Source organism: Balaenoptera physalus, assembly GCF_965194825.1.
Source record: "Balaenoptera physalus genome assembly, chromosome: 11".
In the NCBI taxonomy this organism is placed as follows: Eukaryota; Metazoa; Chordata; class Mammalia; order Artiodactyla; family Balaenopteridae; genus Balaenoptera; species Balaenoptera physalus.
Genome location: NC_138896.1, coordinates 64628082 through 64642777, shown reverse-complemented (window position 1 = coordinate 64642777; position 14696 = coordinate 64628082). Strand labels below are relative to the sequence as shown.

Genomic DNA, 14696 nt, shown 5'->3' with positions numbered 1-14696 from the left:
TCAATTAGATCCTTACACAACCCTGGGCGCTAAACTTTGCTCCCTTCATTTCCAGCTAAGGACACTGAGGCACAGGGAGGTCAGGTAACCTGCCCGCACTCCTACAGTGAGGGTGGCGGCCCTGGGCTTTGAACAGAGCCCTGTTTTTACCCTAAGCTCTCCACCGTGCTCTGGGAGGCTTTCTTTTGTGGAGCCCACCTCCCTTTTCTGGGGAGCCGCCTTCCCTGGGCACAGTGAGACCCTCCCTCAGTTCTATCCCCGAGAAACTGAAAATCCTTCTGCAGCTTTTAGCCTCAGCCACCAGCAAAACTTCCTGCAACTGGGAGTATCTGCAGTCAGCTCTTTCCGTGGGCCTGTGTGCATTCAGATTTTCTTTGGAGGTGCTGCATGGAAAATATTAGCCCGTGAACTAAACAACTGTTCAGAGATGCCATTCAAAGAGGCACAAGCATTCCAGGAATTGTTGAGTGTGAAAATGGCACACAAGGGTCCAGGTTCCAGGCACAGAATTGGGGACAAAGCAAATGCCATGTGTATCCTTGAGCCCACAGATAGCTGTTCTGGGAGCGGGTCATCTGGGAGAATCTCATGACAAAGGAAGCCAGAAGATGTTGCTTTTCTGATTTTAGATCAGCTCGGGCACAGAGGGAGAGCATGGGCGGCTGGCCTGGGACCCACCACGTCAGCTCTACCAACCAGGAGAGGCCCCTGCTCACCCTTGAAAATGCACTCGCCTTCGTCACGTACAGAAGGCCCAGACCTACCATCCCTTCCCATTGGTTCTCTTCAGCCCACACACAATGAGCTGAAGTTCTAGGGTGCCCTGCACGGTGCAAGGGCCTGTGGGGGACACAGGAGGTCCAGTGTGGGAGCCCACAGCCTACAAGGTAAACTGGCTCTTTTGTCTATTCTTTTTGTCCTTTGCATATTGGACTTGCAGAATTTTGCAAACTGTAACCACAGTGTTAAAAACATGCCTGCCTTTTAACCCAGAGATTCCAATTTCAGGAATTTAGCTTTAGGAATCAAGGACGTGAACCAATTTAGCTACAAGAAGGTTCAGACAATTTTTATTTTAATTAGTTATTTGTTTTTAATAGTAGCCAAGGATTGGAAACAAGCCAGATGACCAACAATAGGAGGTTGGTTACCAAAAGATGGGTATACCACACAGTGGAGTGATATTTGGCCATTAAAATGATTTTGTAAAAGTATATTTACTGAAAGCAGAGTCCAGATATATTATCAAGTGAAAGGAGCAGTTTTAAAATATGCTATGATCATATGGCATGATCCTGTTTGTGTGTGTGTGTGTGTGTGTGTGTGTGTGTGTGTGTGTGTGTGTGTGTGCACGCATACACCTCTCTCTGCACAGCAGTGTGTCTACACGTGCCATGGTGTCTGGTGTTTCATCGTCCTGACAAAAACTCTGCAGGGCCCCCTTGTTCACCACTGGAAGAGGGAATCCCCACTTCCAAGGGGTCTAAAGGGGCCTTTTGTCTTTCAGAAGGTGTGTGTTGGTGGGGGACTGGGGGTGGGGATAGCTTATTTCCCCAAGACGCTTCCATCCAAGTGGAGGCAACGCCCCAGGTATGACACCCCTGGACTCTCTCCATCCCTCCGGCTACCCCATCCTTGTCACCCTCCCTGGAGGGAGAGGCTTAATCAGATTGTGAGTTTGGAAGCAGAAGCTGGGTGGGAATCGCCCAAACCCTCTTGGGTCTGCTCTCCCATGTGGTAAATCTCACAGGACAGGCCTCTTGGTTATGATGGGGTGAGTGAGATGCCTTATTCTGGGATTCAGTATTTGGAAGGACATGTAGCTGGTACACACCTCTCCAACATCAGTTTTCTCTGTATCAGTGACTTTCTGGTCTCCATCTGCCTTACTATACCTTTGTTTATTTCTCAATTGGATCAGGACTCAAGTGAGGAAGTAAGAAAGGGGGTGCTATTCGCTGGCCCCCCTCAAACACCTCAACATTCTGGGCCCCTGTTTCAAAACAAGCAATACTATACTGTAAGAAAGGGAGTGAAAGCAACTCCCCTGTCTCACATTTCAGTTCCATCTTCAAATACATCAAGACGCCATCTCACCTCACCACCTCCCTTATCCTGCTGGTCCAAATAACTAGCATCTCTCTCTTGGATTATTGCAATAGCCTCATCACAGGCCCCTTGCTCCTACCTTTGCCCGCCTGTAGTTTATCCTCAGTGTTCAGTCAGATTGTGTAACTGCTCTGCTCAGATCTCCTAGTAGTGTCCCATCACTAATCAGAGAACAGCCCGATCCTTTCGCTGGCCCTCAAGGCCCTGCACGTTCAGGCTCCGTGACCTCCCTATCTCATCTCCTACACCCCATCTACACTGACATTCTCTTTCCAGTCACACTGACCTCCCTGTTGTTCCCAGCATATGCCTGGCACACTCCTGCCCCAGGGCTTTTGCACGTGCTGTTCCCTCTGCTGGAACACACTTCCCTATTGTCTCCAGATGGTTCAGTTCTTTGTCTCCTTCAGGCTATTGTTTTCAGACTTTCCCTGATCACCCCATTTAAAATTTCAGCCTGCCTAACACTCCCAAAGCCCTTTCCCTGCTGTGATATTTTCATGACGTTTATCCCCAGCTGTCGTACTATTTTTCTTATTTGTTTATTGTCTGTCTCCCCCAATTAGAATGTCAGCTGGACAAGGGCAGAGATGTTTGTTCTCTCACTGCTATTTCCCCCGCACTTGGAAGAGTGTCTGGCACATCATAAGCATTCAATTAATATCTGTTGAATGAGTGAATGGATCTAAAAGGTGGGTGACTGAGATAGTTTTAATTTATGGGAAAAATAAAAGAAGTATGATCTACTGTGCACCAAAATGTCATGGAGAAATTCACACCAAGTACACACACACACAAAATGAGGCTTCATCAACATTAAAACATTATAGTGGTTTTCTCTGCGTGGGCGGCTGCAGGTAAGTCTCTCTCTCTCTATCATCCTCTCTCTCCAACCACTGCTTCTAATAATCTACAGTAAATATATTGTTTGTGTAATGAAGTAGAAGTAGAGGATTAGTTTTGTTTTGTTTTTTTAAAGTAGTGCTTGCTGTAAATGATAAGGGGCTCAGAGGCAAGGACTGTGTGTAGGCATACGGGCATTTCTGTGTCCCTCAAATAGAGACTTTCCATAGCCTTAGATGCTCCACCTCTTGCAGGACGGCTAGTTCTCTACTCATCAGGTGCTCTTCCCCCCCACCCCCCCACTTATTATTTATTTATTTATTTTAATTTTTTTATTTTAATTTTTTTTTATTTTGCAATTTTTTGGCTGCATTGGGTCTTCGTTGCTGCACACGGGCTTTCTCTCTAGTTGCAGCGAGCGGGGGATAGTCTTTGTTGCGGTGTGTGGTCTTCTCATTACGGTGGCTTCTCTTGTTGCGGAGCACGGGCTCTAGGCATGCGGGCTTCAGTAGTTGCGGCTTGTGAGCTCAGTAGTTGTGGCTCATGGACTCTAGAGCGCAGGCTCAGTAGCTGTGGTGCACAGGCTTAGTTGCTCCCAGCATGTGGGATCTTCCCGGATCAGGGATCGAACCCGTGTCCCCTGCATTGGCAGGTGGATTCTTAACCACTGCACCACCAGGGAAGTCCCTCATCAGGTGTTCTTTATGTGCACCAACTACATAGCCTCTGGCTGTACATGAGAAAGAGGCCCCAGAGTGTTTGGACAAGTGCAGTAGTCAAGCTGCTGTCACCAAGAAAGGAAGATACATAAACACTCGGACAGCCAGTGGATGCCTTGCTTGGCATTCATGAGTAAACAGTCATAAATTTCACTGGGTTCTGTGGCTGACAAAGCATTTTCATATACATCATGTTACTTGGATCTTTCCAACAGCTTTGTATGTTACCTGTTATTTCCTTCCCCAAGGAGGCTTAGAGAGTTTAAGTATTTTGTCCAAGATCCCACAGCTGGTTTCTCCCACAAACAGCCAGGAAGTAACAAACAGGAGTATGGTCTGTGGACTTTCCTAAAAGGAGTAGCGTTTGGGATGAGCCGATTATAGCTAAACCCCTGGATTTCTTAGAGGAAACTGAGATGGAGAAGTGCAGTAGGATTTGTCTAGGAAAGGAGATGCAACGACTCTGTTATCCTAGCTGTATGGGAGTGCCTCTTGTGGGGGGGGGACTACCTTTGTTTGGAAAAAAGACCTTAATAAATACTTGGGGTAGAATGTGAGGTCTTGAAGTTGAAGCCACTCTGCCGTACCAAAAAAAAAAATGTGGGAGGCATTTTTTAAACCACTAGGAGAGTCTTCGAGAGAATAAAGGAAAGAAGAAGGAGCAGGGGAAAGGGCAAGATGGAGAGAGGCGGGAGAGAGCAGGGAAGTGTCAGTGTGCGGTGGCCAGAGGCCGCTTGAGGATTTTGTTGGATTTTGTTGGAGTTTGAACTTGTGTTGCTGTGACAGAAATCTGTTCTCATTCTCCCCTTCTAGCCCTTTCACTACTGAAATAGTTGGCAAATTCTGCTCAGCTCACAGATACTTTGTGTGAGAGAGACTCTTGATATACTTGACAAGAGTTGTGGCATGTAACAGCACAGAATAAGGACCACACACATATAAGCAAAAGTCAGGGCAGGGCGTGGGAAGACAGAAGAAGCCATGAGCACGTGAGCCCCCTAAGGATGTGCAGAAATCTTGGGGGGTGGCTCTAGGTTTCTAAAGGTCAGGAATCTGATTGCTCAAGCCAGCTTTACCTGGATCTCCACCAGGTGGGAGGAGGTAGCTAATAATCTGGGTTACATTCGAAAGGAAAATATTAGGGTTGACATTTAGCGGAAATTAATTTTTCCCTCTAATCAAGTTCCCTTGCTTGAGTCAAAAAGCAAGAATAAATAAGTGGAAAGGACAACAAACTTGTTCCTGCCCCATTTCCTGCCTTTCTTGAGAACAAGGCTTAATGGACCATTTTTCTTTTCTTTACTAGACAATGTCACGTGATTAGTCACACAGAAGGTTTATTTACCAGGGCAGATTTTCAGATTCCAAAGAACTTGAAAAATGCTGCACAAATAAGTAGCATTTGGGTTTATCCATCACTCCCCTGTGAGTTTGGTCAACATGGGTCAGTCTCCCTGTTTGCCCCTGTTTGTTCCCGTAGATTGGCCACTGCCAGCACTGGACATAAGCTGGTATTTTCCACTGTAAACCTTTTCTTCCTCCTAGGATTGGGCTCAGGCACGAGGCTACGCATAGCTCTGACCATATCAGAAGGAACACAAGGTCCAGCCTTTTATATGGAGCATTCCCAGGAGGCAAACCCAGAGGCATTCTCCCCTCTCCTCTCTCATTTCACCCGTCCTTGTCGTCACTCCTCTCCAAGGAGCCTGCAAGAAGGGCCTGTGCCCAGAACAGTCAGGATTTCTACTTCAAGACGTGCCCTGGGACCATAGTAGGGACATGGCTTTACACCTTTCCAAATGCGGTCACAGTCATCATCTGACGCCACCCTACAACTGTGATAAGAAACCACTTTCTCCAAGTCTCGTTCCCCATCCTGTAGGGCAGGATCCTGAGGCATCTCAGGGTGGGGATGCTTGGAGATGAAGACACCGGGGAAGCCGACCTGCCACCTTGGCCAATGGCACCTGCTTTACTTCCACCATAATCGGCGCATCAGAAGAGCAGCGTCAGGCAGGTGCCCAGAACTGGGGGAATTTCTCTCAGAGAGGATCACCCTCTGACCAACCAATATAATATCTATCTCTGTCCGCTCTTCTTCGAAGCTGCATGTCTCAGCACAAACCCACGAACTGGCAGGTGAGTTTGACCCTCTGTCTCTAGGGATTTTGGTTCCCATTCATCAGTCCCCCAAAGCCTCATTCAATTATTTCAGTCTTAAAAAGCATTTGAATGTCCATCCATGCATTAATTCATTCGGCATGGAATTGCCTGATGTTATGAGGCACGTGGCGGAGCCGGTGGGCTGGGGACTGAGGAGAAGGCTGTGCCGCCCACCGGAGGCTTAGGGGCTTGTAGAGGGTGGAGAACGTTGAACAAGCCCGTGGGGGCGGGGACACGGGAGGGGCTCTGACAGCTGTAGGAGCGGGTCTGCGTGTGTGAGCGCGGGGCTTCCTGAGGGCAGGGTGTCCTCCCTGCCGTGTGCCCCTCCTCCCTCTGTCCCTCTCTGCTTCTCTCTGTGCCCATCTCCCTTCTTGTTCCCTTTTCCCTTCCTCCTCTGTCACCCAGTGACCATTTGTCCCCTTGCTCCGATCTCCCCACTTCACACAAAAAATGGTGTCCCTCCTCTGATTCTCTTTTCTCACCCCGCCCCCATCTTTCCCACACATCAGCCAGTCCCTCCAAACCAATAGAAATTCTCCCCAATCAGAGGCAAGGAGGAAGCATCCATCCCAAAAAGGCAAGGAACAGAACCAGCGCGGAGAACCAGAATCATGTCAGACATTTCCCAGGGGAGAGGAAAAGGCCATAGATGATAACAAAAATGTTGCTCGCTGCCATGACAACCGCAGCCAGTCAGCCACAGTACCACGGGTTTGGAGGCAACAGAATCAATTGCATGTTTATTTCCCCAGCATGACCAGTATCCCTAAGGAAGGGGAAGCCAAGAAGGAGATGCCTTCAGTCCTCTGCCTGTCACCTGCCAGAGAACCAGGATGCTTGGTGGGGTTGGCCTTCCTTTCTCCAAACTGCCATCAGTTGTGACGTCACTGTCAGCTGTGCCTGGTGTCTAACTTTTCATCTGTATCAATCAGCATTGAGAGTCCACTGGGTGCCCAGGTCGGGAGGCTCGGCCCCAGGCTGATGTGAGTAGCCCCTGTCTCGAGGCACAGGAAGAGCCACAGCCAGCATCGGTGGGGTGGCCACAGGGCCCAGAAGGCTCAGTGCCAAAAAGTTACCCAGATTATGTTTGTGGACGGGAAGGTGGGAGGTGGAGCCCCACATAACAAAACAGGAAGCAGCATCATTATTAAGAATAAAACCTAAACTCAACAATGGGAAGCAGAATAATCAATAGAGCCCCTTTCCCGGCTGCAGCCCACATCACACAGCTGAAGATTTAAAGGGCCAGTTAAGAAAAGACCATGAGGGGATCATTTAGCATTTCTGTCCCAGGTCGTTTATGAATATGGACACGAATGTCCTCAAGCTGCATTGTGAGCCAAGCCGACCACAGAGTCAGAGGCAGGCTGTTTCTGAGGGAGTGGTGACGCCCTCTCCAGAGAAGCTGTCACCTGCTCTGAGGCTGTCAGCAGGTCCAGCAGCACATGAGGGCCCTGGATATCTGATCTCTGATTGCTTCTGCACTGTTAGGATGACAGAGGAGGCTGAAGGGCGACTGGACATTCTCTCCCCACCATATTCCTCCCCACCTCCCCAGGCATCATGCGGCTTTCAAGGGTCTCTGCGCTAACATAATATTGCCAAGTGCCAGGCATCTCAAATTGTGTGAGATATTAGCAGAAGTATAAAAAATATTGCCTGCCATAAGGAAGCTCCTTTAAGAGAATCCGTCTGTGCTGGGCATTGGGGAAGGGGGAAGGAGGCAGTGGAGATAGATCGCACTGCCGCTGCCTATTCTATTAAATATGATGCGTGGTTCAGAGCCACACGGGCATTTGTGAATCTCATTCCTCTGTTGGCTAAATGGAGCTCGATTTGTATGTGGATCAAAGAAAAGCTACTTATCCCTACTGGATATCTCCTTCTAACTCACTGGCATTGTTCAGCAGGGAAAGGTGAAACAAAGGCTGAATTTATTCACAGACAGGAGCTTCAAAGCCCAAACATCAAGGAAATAGCTCAAAACTTCAAAAAACAGCTCTGACCTAAGTTCTCCAACATTTTATATTTTCAAAAATCACAAGCAACAGATGAACTATGCAAAAAGAGCAAATTTCACTTCAATTTCCATTTAAATGCCTCAAAGCAAAAAAATCCAAGAGTTCTGTCTCTTTTTGCACTGCTGTCAGCCAGGCTGGGAGCCCCTCATATTCTCTTCTCTTATTTTTCCACCTTGTGGTGAAGGTCTACCTTCGAAACTGGTGAGGGCTGAGGTTAATCAATACGAAAGTTGCTCAACGCTTCAGCGTAAGAGAAGTTGAACATTTACATCCAAACACCTCAGATTTACCACACCACCACATGGATCCAAAAACAAACAAAACAAAACAAAAACTGGCTTTAAAACAAATGCCATTAGAAAACAGTTTCTTTAAGAGTTATACATACACCTATCATATGTTCTATCCCTAATTACTTATCCAAGAAAAAAGAAGGCACATGTCTATATAAAGACTTTTACATAAATGTTCATAAGAGCTTTATTTGTAATAGCTAAAATTGAAATAATCAAAATGTCCATCAATAATGAATAAGTAAATATGGTATAAACAAAATAACCAAACAGATTGTGGTATATCCATACAATGGAATACTACTCAGCAATGAAAAAGGGAGAAAGTGGTGATACAAACAACAAGGTGCATGAATCAAAATAATTATGCTGACTGAAAGGAGCCAGACAAAAAGGAATTTATATAAAACTTTAGAACATGCAAACTAATCTGTCATGACTAAAAGCAGATCAGTGGTTGTCTGGGAGGAAGGGTCCAGGGAACCAGAAGGACAGATTGCAAAAGGGGCATGAAGAAACTTTTGGAGTGATGGATATGTCCATTGTCTTGAATGTGGTGATAGTTTCATGTGTATACATCAATACATATGTCAAGAGTTGTCCGTTTTATAATTTAAATGTATATATACATACATATATATATATATATAAAGCTTCAATAAAGCTGTTTAAAAAGTCAAAGAAAACATATGCCATGATGCAGTAACAGGGAGTATATATATATCCCTCCTTAAACAACTAGAAAACCAGAAAAAGTATATGAGACAACAATTTCAACATTGGACAACAGTCAAGGTAGCATTGTGAAGGAAAATAAGCAAGATGGGTCTTGCAGTGGCACCAGCTCACTGTCTAGAGAGAACCCAGATGGTGGGCTTGCGGACTTGAGGAGACAGAGTTCAGAGTTGTGGGAGACCAAGGAAGTTCACGTTTTCAGGGCAGAATGCCAGAGTGAAGGGAGTTCTACACACAGAGAAAAACTCCAGACACTGTCAGGTTAGAAACCTTGTCTTTGATATCTGATCATCACCTGCATGTGAAAAAATTCCTTGAGGCAGAAAAAGGAACCCCATAAAAGGAGCAGCTGGAACAATTCCTAGAGTTCTTACAGGGCTAGAAAACGTTGGTATTTTCATCAGCTGAAGTGCAGACCCTGTAACACATGGGTTGTGTCCCAGAAGGGTATTGCCTTAATCACAGGGCTAAATCAGTCCTAGACTAAAGGTTGTTCTGGACATAGCATAACAAAGTTTAAAAGCAAGCCCTGAAAAGATTAAACTGTTTCCAAGTAACCGTGTGCCAGAGCAAAGTCCAACACTCTCTCAAGGAATAAAACAAAATCTGATACCTAATACTGTAAAATGTCCATTACCTAGCATCGAATAGAAAATTACCAGGCGTGCAAAACATCAGGAAAATATGACTTATAACTGGGAGTAAAATAAAACAGGAATATGCCCAGAAATGGCAGAGATGATGGAACTAGTAGGCAAGGATATTAAAATTGCTGTGATAAATCTTATAAATATATTCAAGGATGTTAAAGGAAAACACAAACTCAATTATGAGAGAAATAGAAGACATAAAAGAAAACCCAAGTGGAACATCTGGAGGTGGAAAATACAATAGCTGAAAAACAAATAAATTGTGAACAAAAATCATCATCTCATTGTTAGTGGAACTCGCTTTCAGGCTGTCAAGTGATAACTGAATCATCACTTCCTTGGAGATGCCTCCCTGGCTGAAACAAACTCAGTATTCTGTGTTCGCACAGTGCGTCAACCTCCTCTTCAAAGTACTTGCCATGGTTGTAATATTTCCATTATTTGTGAGACCACCCAATGTCTGTCGTCCCTACACTGTAAGGTCCATGAGAACAGAAGCATGTTTTTGCTTACCTGTTCACCAGTGCCCGGAACAGTGCCAGGCTTCAGGAGAGCACTCAATAAATATATTATGAATGAATGAATGAATGAACTGCTCTCATCAGCTTTGCACTGGATTCATTCAGCAGCTCTTATTTAAAGCATCACCTCTGACTGCCTTGATCAGTGTAGTGACCCAGGTTGACCACGGGCTGTGATTCTCACATGGCTTCGTAAAATGTGCTTCCTGCAGGCACTGTTTAGTGTGAACAGATGATTCGCTGAGTGACCTGGAGTGAGCTACTTAATGTTGCCGACCTTTGGTTTCCTCAGCTATTGAATGAGGATGTTGAAACAGATGATCTCTAAGAACTCTCTCAGCTCTGATGTCCCAGGATGCTGTTATGGTCCAGTCTCCAAAGACGTTCTTCCTCCCTACAAGGTCCTCACCTCCTAGTCCCCATGCCCTTGGATATGCTCTCCCTGCCTTGAGTCGGGACTTCCTGTGTGACCAACAGCGTAGGATGCAGAGAACAGTGTGTGACTTCTGAAGCAAAGTCATAAAGGGCATGGTGGCTTCTGCTTTGATCTCTTGGCTAGCCAGCCACCGTGTCATGAGAACACTCAAGTAGCCCCTGGGGAGAGGTCCTCATGGAGAGGAACTAAGGCCTCCTGCCAACAGCCGTGCGAACAAACCATCTTGGAGACAGATCCTCCAGCCCCAGTCGGACCTTCAGCTGACTGCAGCCCAGCCAACATCTGACCTTAACTTCATGAGAGATTGGAGCCCGATGCACCCAGCCGGGCTGCTCCCGGGTTCCTGACCCACAGAAGCTGTGAGAGATACTAATTGTTCACTGTTGGGTTTGGTTTTGTTTTGTTTTGTTTTTGAGGGGATAAACATTTGCCATTTATTTATCTGACAAAAGACTCTTATCTAGGATATGTAACTCACGGCCATAAATTGATAAAAATACCAGCCATCCACCAGGAAAAAATCGGCAGAAGATTTGACCACTTCACAAAAAAGATAACCAAATGGGAATAAGTATCTGAAAAGGTGCTCCACATCACCACCCATGAGGAAAAGGCAAGGCAAAACCGCAATGAGATGCCACCACACATACACAACAGTGGCTAAAATCAAAACCCTGACAATGCGTACTGTTGTTTCAGACCACTAAGTTTCGTGGTAATTTGTTATGCAGCAATAGATAACTAGTACACTGGTTCTGAAAGCTGTCCCTCCTTCACTCTTTCATTACTTCTGCTGTGAAGAAAACACTAACTCATTGCATAAGTGAAATCTCCAAAACAGACATCTTTCCCAGTTTGGAGAGCAAGTTGGGGGCCTGGAATCTTGATCAAAAGTCTCAAGGAATACAGAAGCCCCCTTTTCTTCATTTGTCCCCCACAGATCTGATGCCACCCTGTCTTCACTAAACTGCCCCCCCTGCCCCACTCTTTTCCTTCTTTTTTTCACCACCCAGTTTTTACTCAGTTTCAACAATTTCACTCCCACTCTGCATATGATTTTCTAGGTGACCGTGGGATACAGGTCCTGCTATCCTGAATGACTTTGCCAAGTTCCATAATCAGTTTTGAATGTCCTCACGGTACCTGTGGGCACATAGCAGGTGTTGAACAAGTATTATTATTTACTGCCTTGGTCCAGAAAGCTGACCCTGAGCAAGCATTAAGGTTCTAATGATTTGGTTAGAAGGTGCAAACCCAGGGCGATGGAGATGGAAACAAGGAAGTGAGACAAGAAGTCACGTGATGCCATGTAACATGTTACCGTGGTGGCCTTGTTTCACCGTGAGCTCCCCTGAGCAGTGAGGGGGCACCGGGTTTACTCAGTACGGAGCTTCTCTAGAAAGGCTGCAAGAAGGAATCATGATCCAGTGTCATTCACGGGAGAAGGGAACGTGGAGGAATTTATCTGCCCTGCTCCTACCTTCTACCTCCTAGGTTAACATTCACCCCAAGGGGAGTGAGCTCCCTTGCATTATCCAGCCCCGATGACTGCCCATGAAGCCAGATTCCGTGCCCTATGGTGAGGGATTTCATCTGCGTTCAAGATGAAGGGCATCCAGGGGCAGGTGGGACACCAGCTGAGAGAGAGAACAGTCATGGAGGAACTTATGAAGATACACAAGGTGGGTATCTCATATAGTTACCTTCTTGGCCCCTTTTCTAATTCCTTAGATACTAGCTTGCCAGCACAGCTGTAGGAAGGCCTGGCTTCTCGTTTTGACTGCATCAGTTCCTCAAATGTGTGATGTGGGCGGAGATACAGTGTGGCTGCATATTAATGGGAGCTGACCCTTGCAGGCTTCAAGACAGATGGACATGCTCAATTCCTGGCACCCTAAAATGCGAGACTTCTTTCTGCAGCCGGCTGGAAGGAAGATCTTGTCTCTCAGCTGAGGGGGGTCTCTGAAACCGTAACACCCACCAGCTTAGAAAATGCAATTTAATTGAGTAAAACTGGAGTTTTTGAGCAGTCCCTGGGCTGTTTTAGACAAATTAAAAGGCCCTGAAGCACCCTTTTTATTTTTTATTTTTTTATTTTTTTGCTAGAAAGAGAGGTGTTTCCTCCCAACAGTTCTTCAAACTTCTTCTTAGAATCAACCCCCGGAAACTGGCTGCAAGCAGTAGATGGAGGCCCCATGGGTCCCTCAGAATCCCAGTGTGCCAAGAGGCCCAGTCGGGCTCTCATGAACAGATGAGGATGGGTGGATGGATGGGTGGGTTGCTGGGTGGGTAAATGAATAGATGAGGTTTGTAAAACCTCAGTTTGTAAAAACCTAGGCGGCGTTGTCCAGGCACCTAACGCCCTCAGTGCCCCCTTTCCAGCAGGCAGTCGGTGAAATCACTGCTGTGGGTTTTTACTGAGTCTCTCCACCATGCGTTTTTCCTGTCCCTGAGAGAGCCACCCTCTCCAATCCCCCACCCTCTGGCTTGTTATCAGCTCCATGCCGTCTCTTTGCATTAAAGTGACGAGAAGCAGCACAAAGCTGCCGACAGGAGTCTGGAGCTGTAATTTGCACTGACATTCACTGGCGTTATCCACTTATTGCCTGGTAAGCCAAATAGGAGATTTGTCTGATTTTGATCCCAGGAAGAGAAATAACAGCCCTGCTCTGCTCCTGCCATTTCAAGCAAAGCACCAGGCCGGTCGTCCTCGGGCCCGAGTCCTGGCTGGCAACTCCCACCTTCGTGATGCGGGTATCATCTTCCTTTCCTCTGGCTGGAACTGCCTTTCAGATCTGACATCGGGCAAACACTGGATGGTTGGGGAGGGGGTAGGCCATGCCATCCTCTCAGTTGGTGACAGTACTGACCACAGGTTGCCAAGGGTCCTTAAAGGAGCCCTCCGGGGGATTTAAGTGCCCCTGGGAAGTCAGGCCCCAGCTGAAAATACCGCAGCAGCTCTCCTCTGCCTCCCCAGCCCCTGCCTTTAAACTATCCCGGCTGTAAGAGAAATGAGGCTGAATGAGAGGCTCGTGAGAAGAGCACCAAGTAGTCGGCCTGTGGGCACGGCCCACTACATAATTTACAAAATGAAAATGGGGGGCCCCTTGTTCAAAAAAAGCAGGAAAAGTGTCGTTAAAGGTACTCAAATATAAGGCCTTTTCCCTTTCTTTGGTGGTCTCTCTCTGATTTGTCATAGTATTTTTTATTTGCTATGTAGTGCTGTTCCAAGTATAAGTAGATAAATAAATATTACTTATTAGCACGATCTTTACCCTTCATCTCTAGATTATACAAGGACAGTTTTAAAAGCACACAGAAAAGCTTTTAACTCAGATGTGGAATCACCAAAGTGACACAATTCGTATTTCCTAACTCGTATATTCATCTCTGGTTCATCGCTACCAGAACAGTGGAAATGCTGCATCGACCTGTTCTTATTTCACTTCTTGATATACAGACTATTTACCAACATTCTCCTTCATCTTACTGACGAGTAAGGGAGGACTGAAGGGAAAAGAAACCGTGGTTGCCCTTTCTTTCCTTCTATGTCATCATTTTCAGTGTAAATAGTCAATACAGGGAAGTAATGTTAAGAATGTGGTAGAGTGCCTTGATCTTTCTTAGAACACGATTGTCTTCTTTCTGCGTTTAAGGCAAGTTGTGGAGTGCCTACAGTGGCCAGGCGTGTCCAAATGCTCTGTATGCTTGAACTCATTGGATCTTCTTGACAACCCCACACGGCAGGTAAGTTACTTATATTTTTCAGAAAATAATTGGAGGCACTGGGAGGTTAAATGACTTGCCCAGAGTCCCGGAACATGCCACTGGCAGAGCCGAGATGCAGGCACGAGAGCCCCGCCCACTAGGGTCTCCTGTTGATCAGGACAGATCAAGGAAAGATCTGGGGGGAGTCGCACCCTTCTCTTTACCCCTGCGTCTGTCAGGTCTATGTACCAGGGCTGGGGATTGGGGCGGGGGGGGACAGGGAGCGTCTTTCCCTTCAAGTGTGAATCCATAACTTCACTTCTTTAAGATGTTACCTTTGCTCAAGCCCAGATCAAGGGGCTTACTGACATTTTAAAGATGACGAGGGGGGTGAAGTTCACAGTGGGACACCCTGGAGTCTGCTGGGTCCAGATAAGTTGGGGGAGGGCAGCTGGGGGTCTGAGGAAGCCCCTTCCTCCCAGCTGTTGTTGGACTTGG

The 14696-nt window shown here is 46.6% G+C and overlaps 1 protein-coding gene across 2 annotated transcripts in view; it reads left to right on the top strand.

Annotated features, from left to right (window-relative positions):
• The window catches only part of POMGNT2 (protein O-linked mannose N-acetylglucosaminyltransferase 2 (beta 1,4-)), an 82126-nt gene that overhangs the window by 67103 nt on the left and 327 nt on the right, over positions 1 to 14696 (top strand). For both annotated transcript variants that reach the window (XR_014250782.1, XR_014250783.1), the window contains exons 4-5: positions 5217 to 5810; positions 6587 to 14237. The gene's annotated coding sequence lies outside the window, so the exon portion shown is untranslated. The remainder of the gene's footprint in view (positions 1 to 5216; positions 5811 to 6586; positions 14238 to 14696) is intronic.